Below are 14,571 nucleotides of genomic sequence, written 5' to 3'. Positions count from 1 at the left end.
TTATAGCCATTTATTCTTCTCAAAATTCTACAGAAAACTAGCTCATTATCCTTTCTTTACACTGAGAATATTGTAAAGGAAAGCATTTATTTTTAAGATCTTCATAGATACAATGATACACACCTGCTTATATTGCTAAAAGCTATTGTGAATTAGTATTCTCTTCTGAATATGATTACACTGAGGGTGATAAGGCTGCCCATCAAATGAACACAGGCAGATAAAAGGCACTGACAATAGCCACCACAAGATACGACACAAACCTTTGGGTCCTGACTTTGTAAGTAGGAAGGGACTACTCCAAAGTGGGTCAATATTGTGCAAGTTTGCTTCTTAGCAAGTGGATGCAAGATAAGTGTAGGAGTACAATATTTTTCAGGAAGCAATGTCTAAGAATTGGTGGAATGTGGTAGGCATGGGTATCAGGAATTGCCAGATTGCAGCACAGACTTGGTAAGGTCTCTGTCAGCCTGACAGAGAGCCTTGGATCAAAGAATATTTAATTATAGCTTCTGCTTAGGCTGAGATGGGTCTGAAGGAGATCACAGATGATCCTCCCAGGTGGACCATGAGTCCTCTCTTGAAGAGGTGTTGATCTGTGCTTCACTGCAGTATCTGCCACAGATGCAAAGAGTCACTTGGTTGCCAGACAAGTGCAGTAAAGAAAAGCAAGGCTGTCAGTCATGATGTTTTGATTGTGAGATTCCATATATGACTGAAGAACTGGTTAAAAAAGAAGGTAAGAATACACTATGCTTGGGGTTGATTTCAATTTTCCAACACATAATTGCTGTGGGATGTCTTTCTCTATGCTGTGAATATATGTTGCTCTGATTGGTTGATAAATAAAGCTGCTTTGGTCTATTGCAAGGCAGCTTAGAGGCAGACAGGAAATCCAAGCAGATATACAGAGAGAAGAAAGGAGAGAAAAGAAAGAAAGGGAAGAAAGGGAGGGAGATGCCAGCCACTGCTGGAGGAGAAGCAAGATGCCAGCAGACTGGTAAGCCACAGAACATGTGACAAAACATAGATAAATAGGAATGGGTTAAGATATAAGATTTAAGATATAAGAGCTAGGTAGCAAGAGGTCTGCTATAGACCATACAGTTTGTAGTTAATATTAAGCCTCTGAATAATTATTTTATAAACAGCTGAGGGACCACAAGATTGGGTGGGACCTGAGGAAGGCAGGACCGTGGGGCTCACAAGATCAGAGAAACCTTCTATCTACACATAATGTGAATCAAGTGTTTGAAAGGTCAGTGCTCTTTTGCATTGGGAATCAGTGAGGCTATCATGATCATATTTCTTAAATAATAGCAGAAAGGAAGAAGCATCTAGGGAGCATGAGTAGAGTCCCTAATAAAATGCTTGAGCAAACTTTCAGTCAACATGGACTAGTTTGGGCTTCAATAAAGAAGGCTCTCAAGTGTTAATGACTTATACCTCATGAGTGCATTTGTCACACTTCATATTTTCATGCTAATTCATCCTAGTCTTTCAGAACACAAGTCATGTGTCTCACAGTGAGGGGTGGACATGGGCAAAGTATACACTGACCCTTAAAGCTCTTGCCAGGACATCACAGACCACACCCCATGACATTCATAGCTGTCAGATGAACACTGTGGCCAAATGAATCTCCTCGGCAATGCAGGGCAGAGTACAACAGAGAGGAAGAGAGTACACAAGATAGCCAAGGAGAAAGAGTGTGCCCCATTGGGCCTGAATGCCATGAGAGGCTTTACCCCTCATGAAAATATTGTCTTAGATCATCTTTATTCATATCCACTATGGAGGCAGGCATTTATTTCCAAAGAACAGACAAGAGGAATTCCAGCATTCTGTTGTGTTGGCATCAAACCTAAAGACTAAGCAATTGTTCTATCACTGAGCTACACCGCCAACACATGTGTCAAACTCCTGAGATTTTTGCCTTGTTTTATTTTTCAGTGCTGAAGATGGAACTTAGGGCTTCATCCATGCTAGGCAAGCTGTCCACCAAGGAGCTACCAGACCAGCCAAGAAAATCAACTTCGAGATTTTGTTAAATTACTCTCCCTTGTAAGTCCATAGTCTGTGTCAGAGTGAGAGTTCAGGTTCTCTGTTTTGTAAACTGTAAATGGATGTCTATACACTGTAAGTTTAAAACAGTTTAGTAGAGTAAAAACAGTTTAAGCAGTTGGATGAGAAGAGGGTGAGAAGTGAATAAGAGGCAATGAATACACTAGAACTACAAAATAAATCCTTTTAAATATAGTAGCTAGCAAGCGAAGCTAGGAAGGTTTGTTTCCATTTATAATTTTTGAAGGAAACCCTTGTACATGCTAATAGGCATAAAAGAGAGAGTTTAAAGATACAGACGAAGAGAAATCTATCAGTCAATCAATTACTGGATTGTATTAGTTTCTAATTGCTGCTCTAGCAGATACCTCAAACTGAGTTCCTTAAAACAACATAGTTACATGGGTCTCAGTTCCAGAGTCTGCTCACCAGGCATGGTTCTCTCTGGGCAGGTCCGCAGGAAAATCCATCCATGTCTTTTCTTGACATTCCTCACTCACAGCTGCATCACTCTGAACTCTGCTTCTGTTATCATGTTGCCAGTGACTGGATGGGATGGCTCCAGTGTATCTGTATCACCCAGGTAGAGCTCCCGCATGGAAGAAGGAAAACCCTTCTAGTGTTGGCAGTTCCAGGCTCTCAGTCATCAATATCTATGCTCTGGACTACTTAGAGGTAGAAGCCTATTTCTCCAGGCCTAACCATCCAGAGACTTATGGCTACAGGTGAGAAGACCCCATGAAACTCAGGAACCAAAGGTCAATATAGGAGGATGAAGAATAGGGAAGAACTGTGCAAGAGAAAGACAGTGTGTGAACCGAGATTATGTGACCATGTAACACTTAATTTGCAGGAGAGTTAAGAAAGTAGTTAATTCAGTTGTAACACATTTTTATTTTTCATTACAGCTGAATAAAGCATATGTGATTAATACATAAAATGGAATATTAATCAGCTGTAAATATCTTAAATTTTTGAGAAATTGGATAGACTTAGAAAGTAAAATATGTGCTCATCCAAATCCCACATCTTTCTTCCATATTTAATCCTAGCCTATAATATATACATGTACAAGGTATAAGAGTTACCCCAAGTATAAGAGTTACTATACTATAAAATGTAGAAAGAAAATCAAGAAAAGGTATGATGTTTTGAATGAGAATGTCTTCCATAGGCTGTTGTCTTTTAATGTTTGGTCCCCAATTAGTAGGATTATTTGGGAAGGATTAAGTGTGGTCTTGATGGAGGAGGTATGTCACCAAGGGCAGGCTTTGAGGTTTCAAAAGCCCACAACATTCCTAGTTAGCACGCTCTGCTTTATTCTTGCATCTCAATATGTGAGTTCTCAGCTAGTGAACAACACCAATGTTATTATTGTTTTTTTTTACTCTTTTGAGGGGGTGGGGGCTGCCACCCAGCTCCCAAATAAATCCACACACAAAGGCTTATTATTATTTATGAATGCCTGGCCTTAGCTTGGATTAGTTTCTTGACAGCATTTCTTAACTTCAAATTCCCTCATCTATCTTTTGCCTCTGAGCTTTTCCTTTTCTATTTCTATATACCCTCCTTTGTTTCTTATTCTGTAGATTGCTGTGTAACTTAGTGGCTGGCCCCAGGTGTCCTCCTTCTCTGGCTCCTTCTCTCTTCACACTTCCATCTCTTTTCTTCTGTTCTTCTCCCAGATTTCTCCTTCTATATATTCTCTCTGCTTGCTAGCCCCACCTATCCTTTCTCCTGCCTTACTATTGGCTGTTCAGTTCTTTATTTGACCATCAGGTGTTTTAGACAGGCACAGTAACACAGCTTCACAGAGTTAAACAAATGCAACATAAACAAAAGTAACACACCTTCAAATAATGTTCTACTACACATCATGCCTACATGCCTGCTGCCATGTTCCCCACCATGATGTTTATGAACTCAGTGTTTGAAATAAAAATCCCCTAATAAAATGTTTCTTCTATACTTTCCCTTGGTCATGATATCTTAGCACAGCAACAGAAAAGTAACTAAGACAATTGGTGAGGAAAATGGTGATAACAGGTCATGAGAAAGAATTATTATAAAAGTTTACATAGAAGAGTAAGTCATATTTACTGGCTTCAGCTTCACAGAATTCTGGTTTTCTGTATCTCTAGATTATATCAAGAGGTCACATAAAGTGGTTGACTTATACACATCCAGATGTGTAAATGTGCTCTATGGTACCGATACAACAAATTTTCATAACAAGTTATTTCCCAGAACACATACCTATTGTTACATGATACACAACCATTTATTGCCGTTAAATGCATTAATAACAGATTCGGTGTCAATAGTAATGTAGGTGTCACCTTAAGGAAAGGAATCAAAACATTTCCCCTCTTCTATCTTTGCTGCTTTCAGCCAATGATTATTCATGCACATATGCACTTCTCCAGGTCAGGGGAACAGAAGAGTACATGATTTGAGATTACAGCTATGCATCCGCTTAGGTTATAAAAGTTTACTACATGGGAAATCCAAGGCAAGTAAAGCTTGTTGTTGCATTGCTCTGCTGAAGAACGGTTAAACAAACAGCTGAGCATACGGTAGGATGGCGGTGTTAAGTGTTAGGTGACCTCAAGGAGTATTATTGATTCTGCCTGTGAGGTTTCACTCTCTTAGAATGTAAGAGATATTTTTGTATCTCATTGCCACAGTTTGTGAAAACCCCTCTTGAACCTGCTAAAAGCAATCAAGAAAGAAGTCAGAATGAAGAAGTGTGAGTCTGTACTGTTAGGAATCTATACAGATGGAAAATGGCGGCGAAACAAGAGATGGCAGCTGGCTGGAGTAAAGCCTTGCCCTGGATTAATTGCGAAGTTTTGTAGTTTGTTCACGTATTTCAACACATTTCAGTCTCTTTTACCACTGACTTCTCTATTGCTACCAGTCTGCTTCCAAACTGTCATACCTTTCCCCCTTTTTTCTTATTTTTTCTTTTCTTTAAAATTTTTTTTCCACTTAAAGTAGTCTTTTGCTCTTATGATAAAATGGCCTTCAAGGGTTGGAGAAATGGCTCAGTAGTGAAGCATGCTTGCTACACAATCCTGGGGAAAGGAAATCAGATTTCAGCACCTTTGTATCAAGCCAGGAATCTCACAACCATTTTGTTACTCCAGCTCACATGATCCATTATCCTTTCTGGTGAAAATAGAAACTGTGGAATGCAAGCACAGGTGCACACAACTGCATATAAACACACACACACACACACACACACACACACACCTATATTCATGTATACACACATGAGACAATATATATATAAATTAAAATAATTCTTAACAAAAACAACATTAAAACAGACTTAGGGCTATCCAATATCTGGCTCTTGCTTATTATTACATCTTCTATTAGTTGATGTCACACAGGCCTTCCTCTAAACTGTCAACACATGCTGGCTGACATGTTTTTGGATTTGTTTTGCTTTTCCTGGAGTAGTTCCAGTTACATACTGTATATCTTAGAACAATGAGTATTGGTCATGCCATGCTTCTGGAAGGCCAAAGTCCGAAGCAAAGTTCACAACAGGGCTATGCTTCATCTGAGGTTATAAGGCTGAAACCATTCCATGCATGATTTAATATCTGATAAGCATTCCATAGCTTGCAGATGGCTATTTCTCTCTGTGGATGTCTACACGTCTTCCCTGTATTCATGCCTGTGCCACACTAGATTAGAGCCTATACTGATTATTTAATTTTAACTTTGTGAAACCTTCATAGACTCTATTTATAAGTAACTTTACATTCTCGGGTAGTGGAAGTTAGAATAAAAACTTCTATTTTTAAATTTTTTTTTTTAAGGTAACCAAATCTAAACTATAACTGCCCTTATGTCTGTGGAACTCTATCCTGTTAATGAACTTTTATGCTCTTCTTCCTGGGAACATTACTCTCTGACTCTTTTGATGAAAATCTCCTATCTTGATTTAAAAATCCTTTAGATCTAAATTCAAGGAAAACCTTGTATAGCAAACTCTCTGACCTGTTTATGCCCAGTCTCCCCTTACAGACCTTCATAGACATTGGAACTGATCTTTTGCAGTGCTTGCTACAGATACAGTTTCTCTTATCGGATTATTTAATATGTTTATTTTCTCCAACGGATTATTAAGTCCATGAGCACATGTAATGTGTCGGCTTTATTTGCCATTTTACCCCTATAAGAACCAAGTTTGAAGAACACAATGTATTATTAGAAAAAGCATATTACATGATAAATTTACTAGTACTTAAATAAGATGCTCACTAATTAATTCAAATAATATAAGATTTCAAATATTTTTAATTTCTGTTAGAAAAGAAATAATCATCACAGTCTGAAAATTGTACTCACTTTACTTCTTTTGTACAAGTTGTTTAAATAAATTGTTAGTAAGTTTTAAACTAACCATATCATAGAAAGTTGTACATGCTTTCATGTTTTAAATAACATGAATTTTGTGGTAATATATGAGTCAATATGAAAAGTTGTGTGTAAAATCAATTCTGGAAACATTTTCAAAGAAAAAAGTTGTTGTTCCATATTTTGCTATCTGTGAAAAATACCGAAATTACTCCTGGCTATGTGCATGCTCTAATCTACTTTTAATTAAAACCTTCCATATTCCTTTGCGTGCTGCTGCCTTATGTATGAACTATAAAAGAAAAAGCATGCTATCTCGCTTTCTAACCCTAAACATGTATATATACAACACATATCTTTAAAGTTAATCACATGATAGAAGTGATTGATTTTTTTGTTTTTAGCTTTATTATCAAGCAAATTTAGTTTAATTAATCCTCAGTGAGATGCTATGGTTGACAGGATACCTTCAAGCTTTTCCATGCCTTCTAGTCGCTGCTAAGTTTCAATCTGACAGGCAATGCTAACAACTTTTTCCCTCTGTCAATCCAGTACAGTCAGGCTGGAGTCATAATGAAAGATCCTCATGTACTTATAAATCCACAGAATTGAAGTTACAGCTAGCATTACATGGAATCCTTTTTGAAAACCTGAACTTAGAATATTCTAACATTTGTATAAGCCAAATGGTTACTCATGTACTTAGAGATTTTTTTCTAAAGGTGATCATAGTGCTTTGACCTAGTTTTTCTAAATGTAGCATTGCTAAATATCTACAAAATTGTGTAGACATGCATATAGAATTAGTGCTATGATATATGAAAGCTAAAAGGCTCCAGATTCTCCAGTTAAAAAAGTAAAATATGATTTGCATATGTATGGCCTTCATTCTTGATTTGAAAAAAAATAAAACATACTCTAATGTGAAAACATCAGTGTATAGAAAATAATTAGATCTCCCGATTAGGTAATTTCTTCCTAGGGAAACTTTTATTACTCAGTTCTATGAAGTTTCTGTGCATGTTAGTAAAATAAAAATCTGTATTTAACCAGTGAAGGCATTCGTTACAGCAAATCTGAAAAGATCATCAATATGAACTCATCATCTTGATGGAGTTTGTAACTCAAAGACGTTGCTGTACCATGCAAAAGCTAGTAACTCTACTCTGTGAACACCAGGGAGAGAACAAAGTATCCGCACCTAATGTGTTATAAGTAGTTGAATCAAACGATTAATATAAAAATTATAATTACTGTCAAAGTTTAGAGAAATCCGCATTACTGCCACCATTAAATGTGCATCTGACTGAATGTGGGATAGAAAGGGCTCCGAGATTTAAGTCCTACCCTCCAGGGTATTGTCTCCCGATGTGGAAAACAGAACATACAACCAATGGCCTTGAGAGCTATTTATTTATTTTTAATCTTGATTGCCTGTTTTGTAATAGTGGCCAGTCTTCACCCAGATGTAAAATGTATCTAGAGTCAGCCCCTTCTTTTCAATAAGTAGGGAGAATATTGCCTTGAGGGCCATTCTGGAAGATGAGAAGATGCAAAAGAGTTTCCATTGAAGTGAGTGTTTCGTTGGGACCATTTTAATGTGTAAAGGAGGAGTTATTAGGAGCATGATCTGGGCACACAGGGTGCAGAACAACATCAAAGGACAATTGTAACAGACTCCAGTTATAGGAACCCAGAGAAAGGGATCCAACTGGGTCTGTAACTATGTATGTCAAAATAAGATAAAAATGTTGAGAAAGAAGGGTAGATATGTTTAGTGCACAATATTAGAGGAGAAAAAGTGAAGAGGAAGGAGGGTAGATGCAAGGCTTACTTGTTTCTTGAGTCCATGACTCCACAGTCCCATCATAAATGGAATACATAGGAAGCAAGAAAAATGCATATAATGTGCCCAACTACCAAACACTGTAACTTAACAAAGTCTACTTTTGGACATGTTCAAAACACTAACATCTTCTTTTGGCAAAAATCTAAGCATGATTTCTAAGACCGTGTGACTTCTTCGTGTAATCTATTGAACAGTTGCATCTAGAAGAGGGCAGCTCCACTGTTCAGTGTATGATGCTTGCCTTTTGCTCTTGGGATCAGATGATCAACTGTACTATGGCTCTGTGCTGCTATAGACCAACATCCTGAGAGAGTATCTTTCTGAATTATGATTAGCCTAGAGTAAAGGTCAAATGTAAAGCTCCAAATAAGATTTTACTGGATTCATACTGTTTTTCCACCATCATAAAAATTGGAAAATTGTAGGTTGAATTTGTTAAAGTCAGAATCATCTATATTCACACTATTAGCAAATTACTTTAGGGTAAGAATCCCTCCCTTTTGTTCAAATTCCAGCAATAGTTCATTCTTACAGTGTTCCATTTCACAAATCTTATGGTTAGAATCTTTCCTGTTTATTGAAAAATAGACACTTCCAGACAGTCTAAATGTCTTTAAAATATGTCTCTTATTACATTCATTTAGAAACAATATGCCATAGGATTAACAGGATAGAATATTCCTATCCAATGTATCTTTGCCAAACTTTGCTCACAGATTCACTGGCAAACATACAGCCCCTGGAACAACTGTAAATTCTGAAAGACAATTAGGAGAAAGGACATGGGAAGTTGAAAGTTTCTCCATGTTTTTGTCAAGGTGATCTCCCTTGAGTGACATCTGGTAAGTGTGAACAAAGAAAGCTAAGGGGAAATTACAGTTATTCTTTCTAACAAGGCCAAGAGCAAACCTAAAATCAAATTGTACTTTAGTTTGGCTGATTCTGCTCTACAAAGTATCAGAGTTACAGGAAGCAGGAAGAACACAACTGAATAGATATCCTCGGTGATTGTGTGGTTCTTCGAACCAGCAATCAAATTGCGGGAGGGAGGAAGCCATGCAAAATTCTAATTAAAATGTTTCCTTTTAAAAGCTTCCAGTAAAAGCGATTTTAGGTAATTACAGTATATAGAGAATGCTAAACAAGTGCATAAATCCGATACTTGCCACAGAACTTGAGGGTAAGCTTACACCAATATTCAGATCTATGTTAGAAATTGTCGCCCCCTGCTGTCCATTTGTAAAGTCTGCATTGGATGCGGGTAAAGGCTAAGAGGATGTTCATTCAGTGTGTGCCTGAAAGCAAGAAGTAGAGGCAGATGAGGCCCACTTTCCCGAGTGCACTCTCTGCCTGAAGCACTCACAAACTCTGGCAAGAAGTGGTTGTAGGTGAAATGCTGGAACGGAATCTGCGAAGAAGCGATGATTCAGCACTGGCGAGCAAGTGTGAAGGTCTATTTCTGCATCCCAAACAGCAAACAGCAGGACCCTTGTTTGGTCAGTAAAACGAGAAGGGGCAAAAGTGCTGCTTATTTGGGATCTGCCTGGTTTTCATCACTGAGGACCCAGAAGACATCATCTGGGTTAGAAAACGGTCTTTTCCCAGGTCAGCTCTGACTGCCTTCAAGTGAGCTACTTACTTTTCAGTAGACGAGCCTGAGGAATTGGCAAGAGCGAAGGTAAGACACTAAAGGGAGCTGTAGCTAAAACAAGAACAAAGTCCTCTGATGAAGAGCGGAGACTGTCTCCATGAGGGTACACGGGCTAGGCTATACACAGCAGTTTCCAATAGCTTTATTATATTTTAATGTGTATGGATGCTTTGCATTCATGTATGTGTGTGTACATGTGCATGCCTGGTGCCTGTGGGGACTAGAAGAGGATGTTTGATCTCCTAGAATTGGAGTTACATACAGTTATGATCGGACATGTGGGTTCTTGGAATAAACCTAGATCTTCTGGAAGGACTGCCAGTGTTGTGAACTGCTGAGCCATCTCTCCAGACTACTGCCTACCCCCTGAACACTTTTAGATTACAGTGACTTTAAAGAAAAAAAAGATCACATCTTATTTGTTCCAAAGTCTAATCACAAAGAACTGAGTGTGTTTTCTTGGGAACAACTAAATGAAGTTGAAAGTTATAAAATATGATTGTAAATTATAGCATGTTATTTTGACAGATAGACTTAAACATTCTTATTATTTGAGTCTCCACATTCAACTGAAGTGCATATAGTATACTAACTTTGTTTAAACATTATAACCCAGCTGGATCAGGCCCTCTGGATAAGTGAGACAGTTGAATAGTTTGAACTGTTTGGGAGGCACCCAGGAAGTGGGACCAGGACCTGTCCTTAGTGCATGAGCTGGCTGTTTGGAACCTTGGGCTTGCACAGGGACACTTTGCTCAGCCTGGAAGGAGGGGACTGGACCTGCCTTACTGAATCCACCAGGTTTAAATGAATCCCCAGGGGAGTCTTGTCCCTGGAGGAGATGGGAATGAAGGGGAGGGGATGGGGAAAGGTGGGGGTGGGAGCGGAAGGGGAGAGGACAGGGGAACCCATGGCTGATGTGTAAAATTAAAACACAAATATAAAAACAAAAACAAAAAAACATTATAACCTTGCCCCAGTAATGACAAGCAATGTTGACTCCTGAAATAAATGACTAATTTCCAAAAGACATTTAAAAAAAAAGCCAACATAAGGAAATGCTTTAAAACTACATATATCTACTCATAAATGATGTTTGGAACTAATAAATATGAGGGCAGTTAACACTGTCATTGACAAATTATACATAGCACTATAACATACAAGACTATTTTTATTTTCATAATAATTCAACAACTAAGGATGGAGTGAAGATTCCCCTTAAAGTTATAACTATTTTTCAACTACCTTTTCATATTTGGTTTTATAATAAATTAGCTTTATGATAATATTAATTAGGTTTCTGCAAAATTTCAAGATAAAGTAGAATGTATATGGTAACTATGGTATTCCCATAGTAGTCACTGTTGCTGACAATTGGTTCATCATATTTAAGGTTGGCTCCAGCTCTGCACCCATCTGAAATGAATGTCTGCCTGTGAACACAGTTTGACACTTATTATGTCAAACTACCTTCCCTGTTCTGCAATCTGCTTTTCCCCAACTCAACAATATTTTAGGACTTACATCAATATTGGCACATTTTACAACCGTATGAAACATTCTAGTGCAGACAAATATGTTTCCAGCCTCATATTCTTGATACTTGAATTTGTCCACCATATTGGAATTTTTAGACTCAATAATTTACAATCCTAGCTTGACATGAAATTGTTACACACTAATAGTAAAGTCTGTCTGATTAAAGAAACATTGTTATGACTATAATAGGTTTAATTATAGTCTAAATGACTTTGTTAGGATAATGTTTTTCTAGAAATAACTTACTATTTTCATTTGTTCTACTTATTGTTTTATGAGTAACATGGTTTGTATAAAAATTAGAAATACATAGATCATTAAAAGGTATAGCATTCAGGTATTATCATGAGCTTGGCGTTATTTGACTCCTTAAGGATGGAGAGTATGTGAGTATAAAAGGAAATGATTTCACTTTTATGAATAAACATCTATGAATGAGCATGATCAATAAATATAATCAAAGGCAGAGTGGTGGAATCCTGAAATTCAAAAACAAAGACAAAAGGGAGAGAGTAAGGGTCACATCAATGAGAATCATTTTGAGGAGCTATACCAGAAGGTAGGACAATGTGCTCTGTCAAATGCATTGCAATGGAGACAGCGTGTGTGTGTGTGTGTGTGTGTGTGTGTGTGTGTGTGTGTGTGTGTGTGTATGTGTGTGTGTTTCATGTACATGGGTGTGATATCACCAGAAGTAGAAATCGATAATATAAAGTGAGGGATGCAAAATATACATGCCTTGAGAAAAGACTTAAAGGGGTAGAAAAGCAAGAGGTGCAAATACAGAGCCATGTGGAGGCGACAGACAAGAGTCAGTCCACTTCAGGACAGGAGTGGTCTACAAAGAAGAGCTAAGTGTCACTGGGGTGCTGAACTATAAGCGCAGGACTAGATTCCCTAATGGCATAAGTTTTACTCAAGAAGAGTTATCAAAGGCAATGATAAGAAAAGTAAGGACTCTGCGGAGAGAAACATGTGTTCCAATGGAAAGAATAACACAGAAATTCTAACAGGGGATGAATAAGAAAAAGAAGGGAATTCTAGACCAGGGCAAACCATGAGAGGGCCAAATTCCTAGCAGGGAAATGAAGGTCACAAGGGGAAAGAAAGTAGCTTAAGGAAATTCAGTGAATTTAGAAACTAACTTATTTTAGGACTTATTTTTTAAATTTATGTTCATGTGTATTTGTGTAAGTCTTTGTGTGCATATGGCAAGGGGTGGGGCATCTTACAGAGTCTAGGAGAGGGCTTTGGATCCCCTGGAGCTAGAGTTACAGGCAGTTGTGAACTGAACCTGAATTCTCTGGAAGAGCAGTAAGTGTTCTTAACCACTGAACCATCTTTCCAACTCCTGAAAAATATAATCTTAAAGAGTTCTCTTACAGTCTAATGCCTTTATTTTCCTTTCACTGCTCTTTTATATTACTAAGGTCTGTTTTGATTATTGTTTCCCCAAGTAAAGAGTTTGTATGTCTGAATCTGTGTGCTTCTGATCGATAATAATGTAAATGAATAGTGATAAAAATTGATTAGTCATGTATCTACTCAGATCCAGGTTCTAATGTATATAGTGCTCAGTAGCTGTGTGATCATCCTCAGATCTCAATTGCTTATCTGTTACATGTCTGCTAGTGATGACGTCAAGCTGACATCTTCTGTTCATAGTCTACCTAAATGAACATGCCCTGCACATGGTTCTCAATGAACCTGGCATCCCTCTACACCCAGAATGAGGTGCTTAACACCATGCTCATTTAGAGAGTAGGCATCTGTAAAATAGGTTTGGGGAGCATGAAGAAAACATAGCATAGAAAAAGTTAATAGAAACATGGTGAAGCTGAAAGGTTGGGAAGAGGCAGAGATCCTGTTCAGAAGATGAGGAGTGGGTGCCTGCAGGAAAGAAAGGAAGTTTCCTCCTTTCAAGGAGAGAGGTGAAGAGAGTTGCCGCTCTGGGTGGTTCTGCTTTATGACCTGCCTACCCCACTTGCGTATCTTTCCCAAAAGAAGTGTCCTTGCTCCAAGGAGCCCTTTAAAGATCTTGATTCCTTAAAAATGCCTAGAGAGCCAGGAAGTGGTGGTGCATACCTGTAATCCCAGCACTGGAGAAACAGAGTCAGGTGAATCTCTGTGAGTTCAAGGGCAGCCTGGTCTACAGAATGAGATCCAGGACAGGCACCAAAACTACACAGAGAAATCCTCTCCCAAAAAATAAAATGTCATTGGTATGATATTTCTCCATCTTCTTTATGTGTGCATTTAGAGCAATAATTTCTTCTCTTAGCACTGCTTTCATAATGTCTCATAAGTTTGGGTATGTTTTACTTTCATTTTCATTGAATTCTAGAAAATCATTAATTTCTTTCTTTATTTCTTCCTTGACCCATTGATGTTTCAGGTGGGCATTATCCAGTTTCCATGAGATTGTAGGCTTTCTGTAATTTTTGTTGTTGAAATCTAACTTTAAGGCATGGTGGTCTGATAAGATACAGGAGGTTATTCCAATATTTTTGTATCTATTGAGATTTGTTTTGTGACCAAGCATGTGGTCAATTTTTGAGAAGGTTCCATGCGGTGCTCAGAGGAAGGTTTATTCTTTTGTGTTAGGATGGAATGTTCTGTGGATATCTATTAAGTCCATTTGAGTCATAACATCTGTTAGGTCCTTTATTTCTTTCTTAAGTTTCAGTCTGGTAGATCTGTCTTTTGGTGAGAGTGGAGTGTTGAAATCTCTCACTAAGAATGTGTGGGGTTTGATGTGCATTTTAAGCTTTAGTAATGTTTTGAGAACTCAAGGAACTAGACATCAAAATACTGAACAAACCAATTAAAAATGGGCTAAAGAGCTAAACAGAGAATTCTCAAAAGAAGAATCACAAATGGCTGAAAGACATTTAAAGAAATGCTCAACATCCTTAATCATCAGAGAAATGCAAATCAAAATGACTCTGAGATACCACTTTACACCAGTCAGAATGGCAATGATCAAAAAGACTAATGACAGTCAATGTTGGAGAGGGTGTGGAGCAAGGGGAACACTTCCCCACTGTTGGTAGGAATGCAAACTTGTACAACCACTGTGAAAATCAGT

This window comes from Onychomys torridus, chromosome 23 (assembly GCF_903995425.1).
Source record: "Onychomys torridus chromosome 23, mOncTor1.1, whole genome shotgun sequence".
Lineage (NCBI taxonomy): Eukaryota > Metazoa > Chordata > Mammalia > Rodentia > Cricetidae > Onychomys > Onychomys torridus.
Note: the sequence above shows the minus strand (reverse complement) of the source record.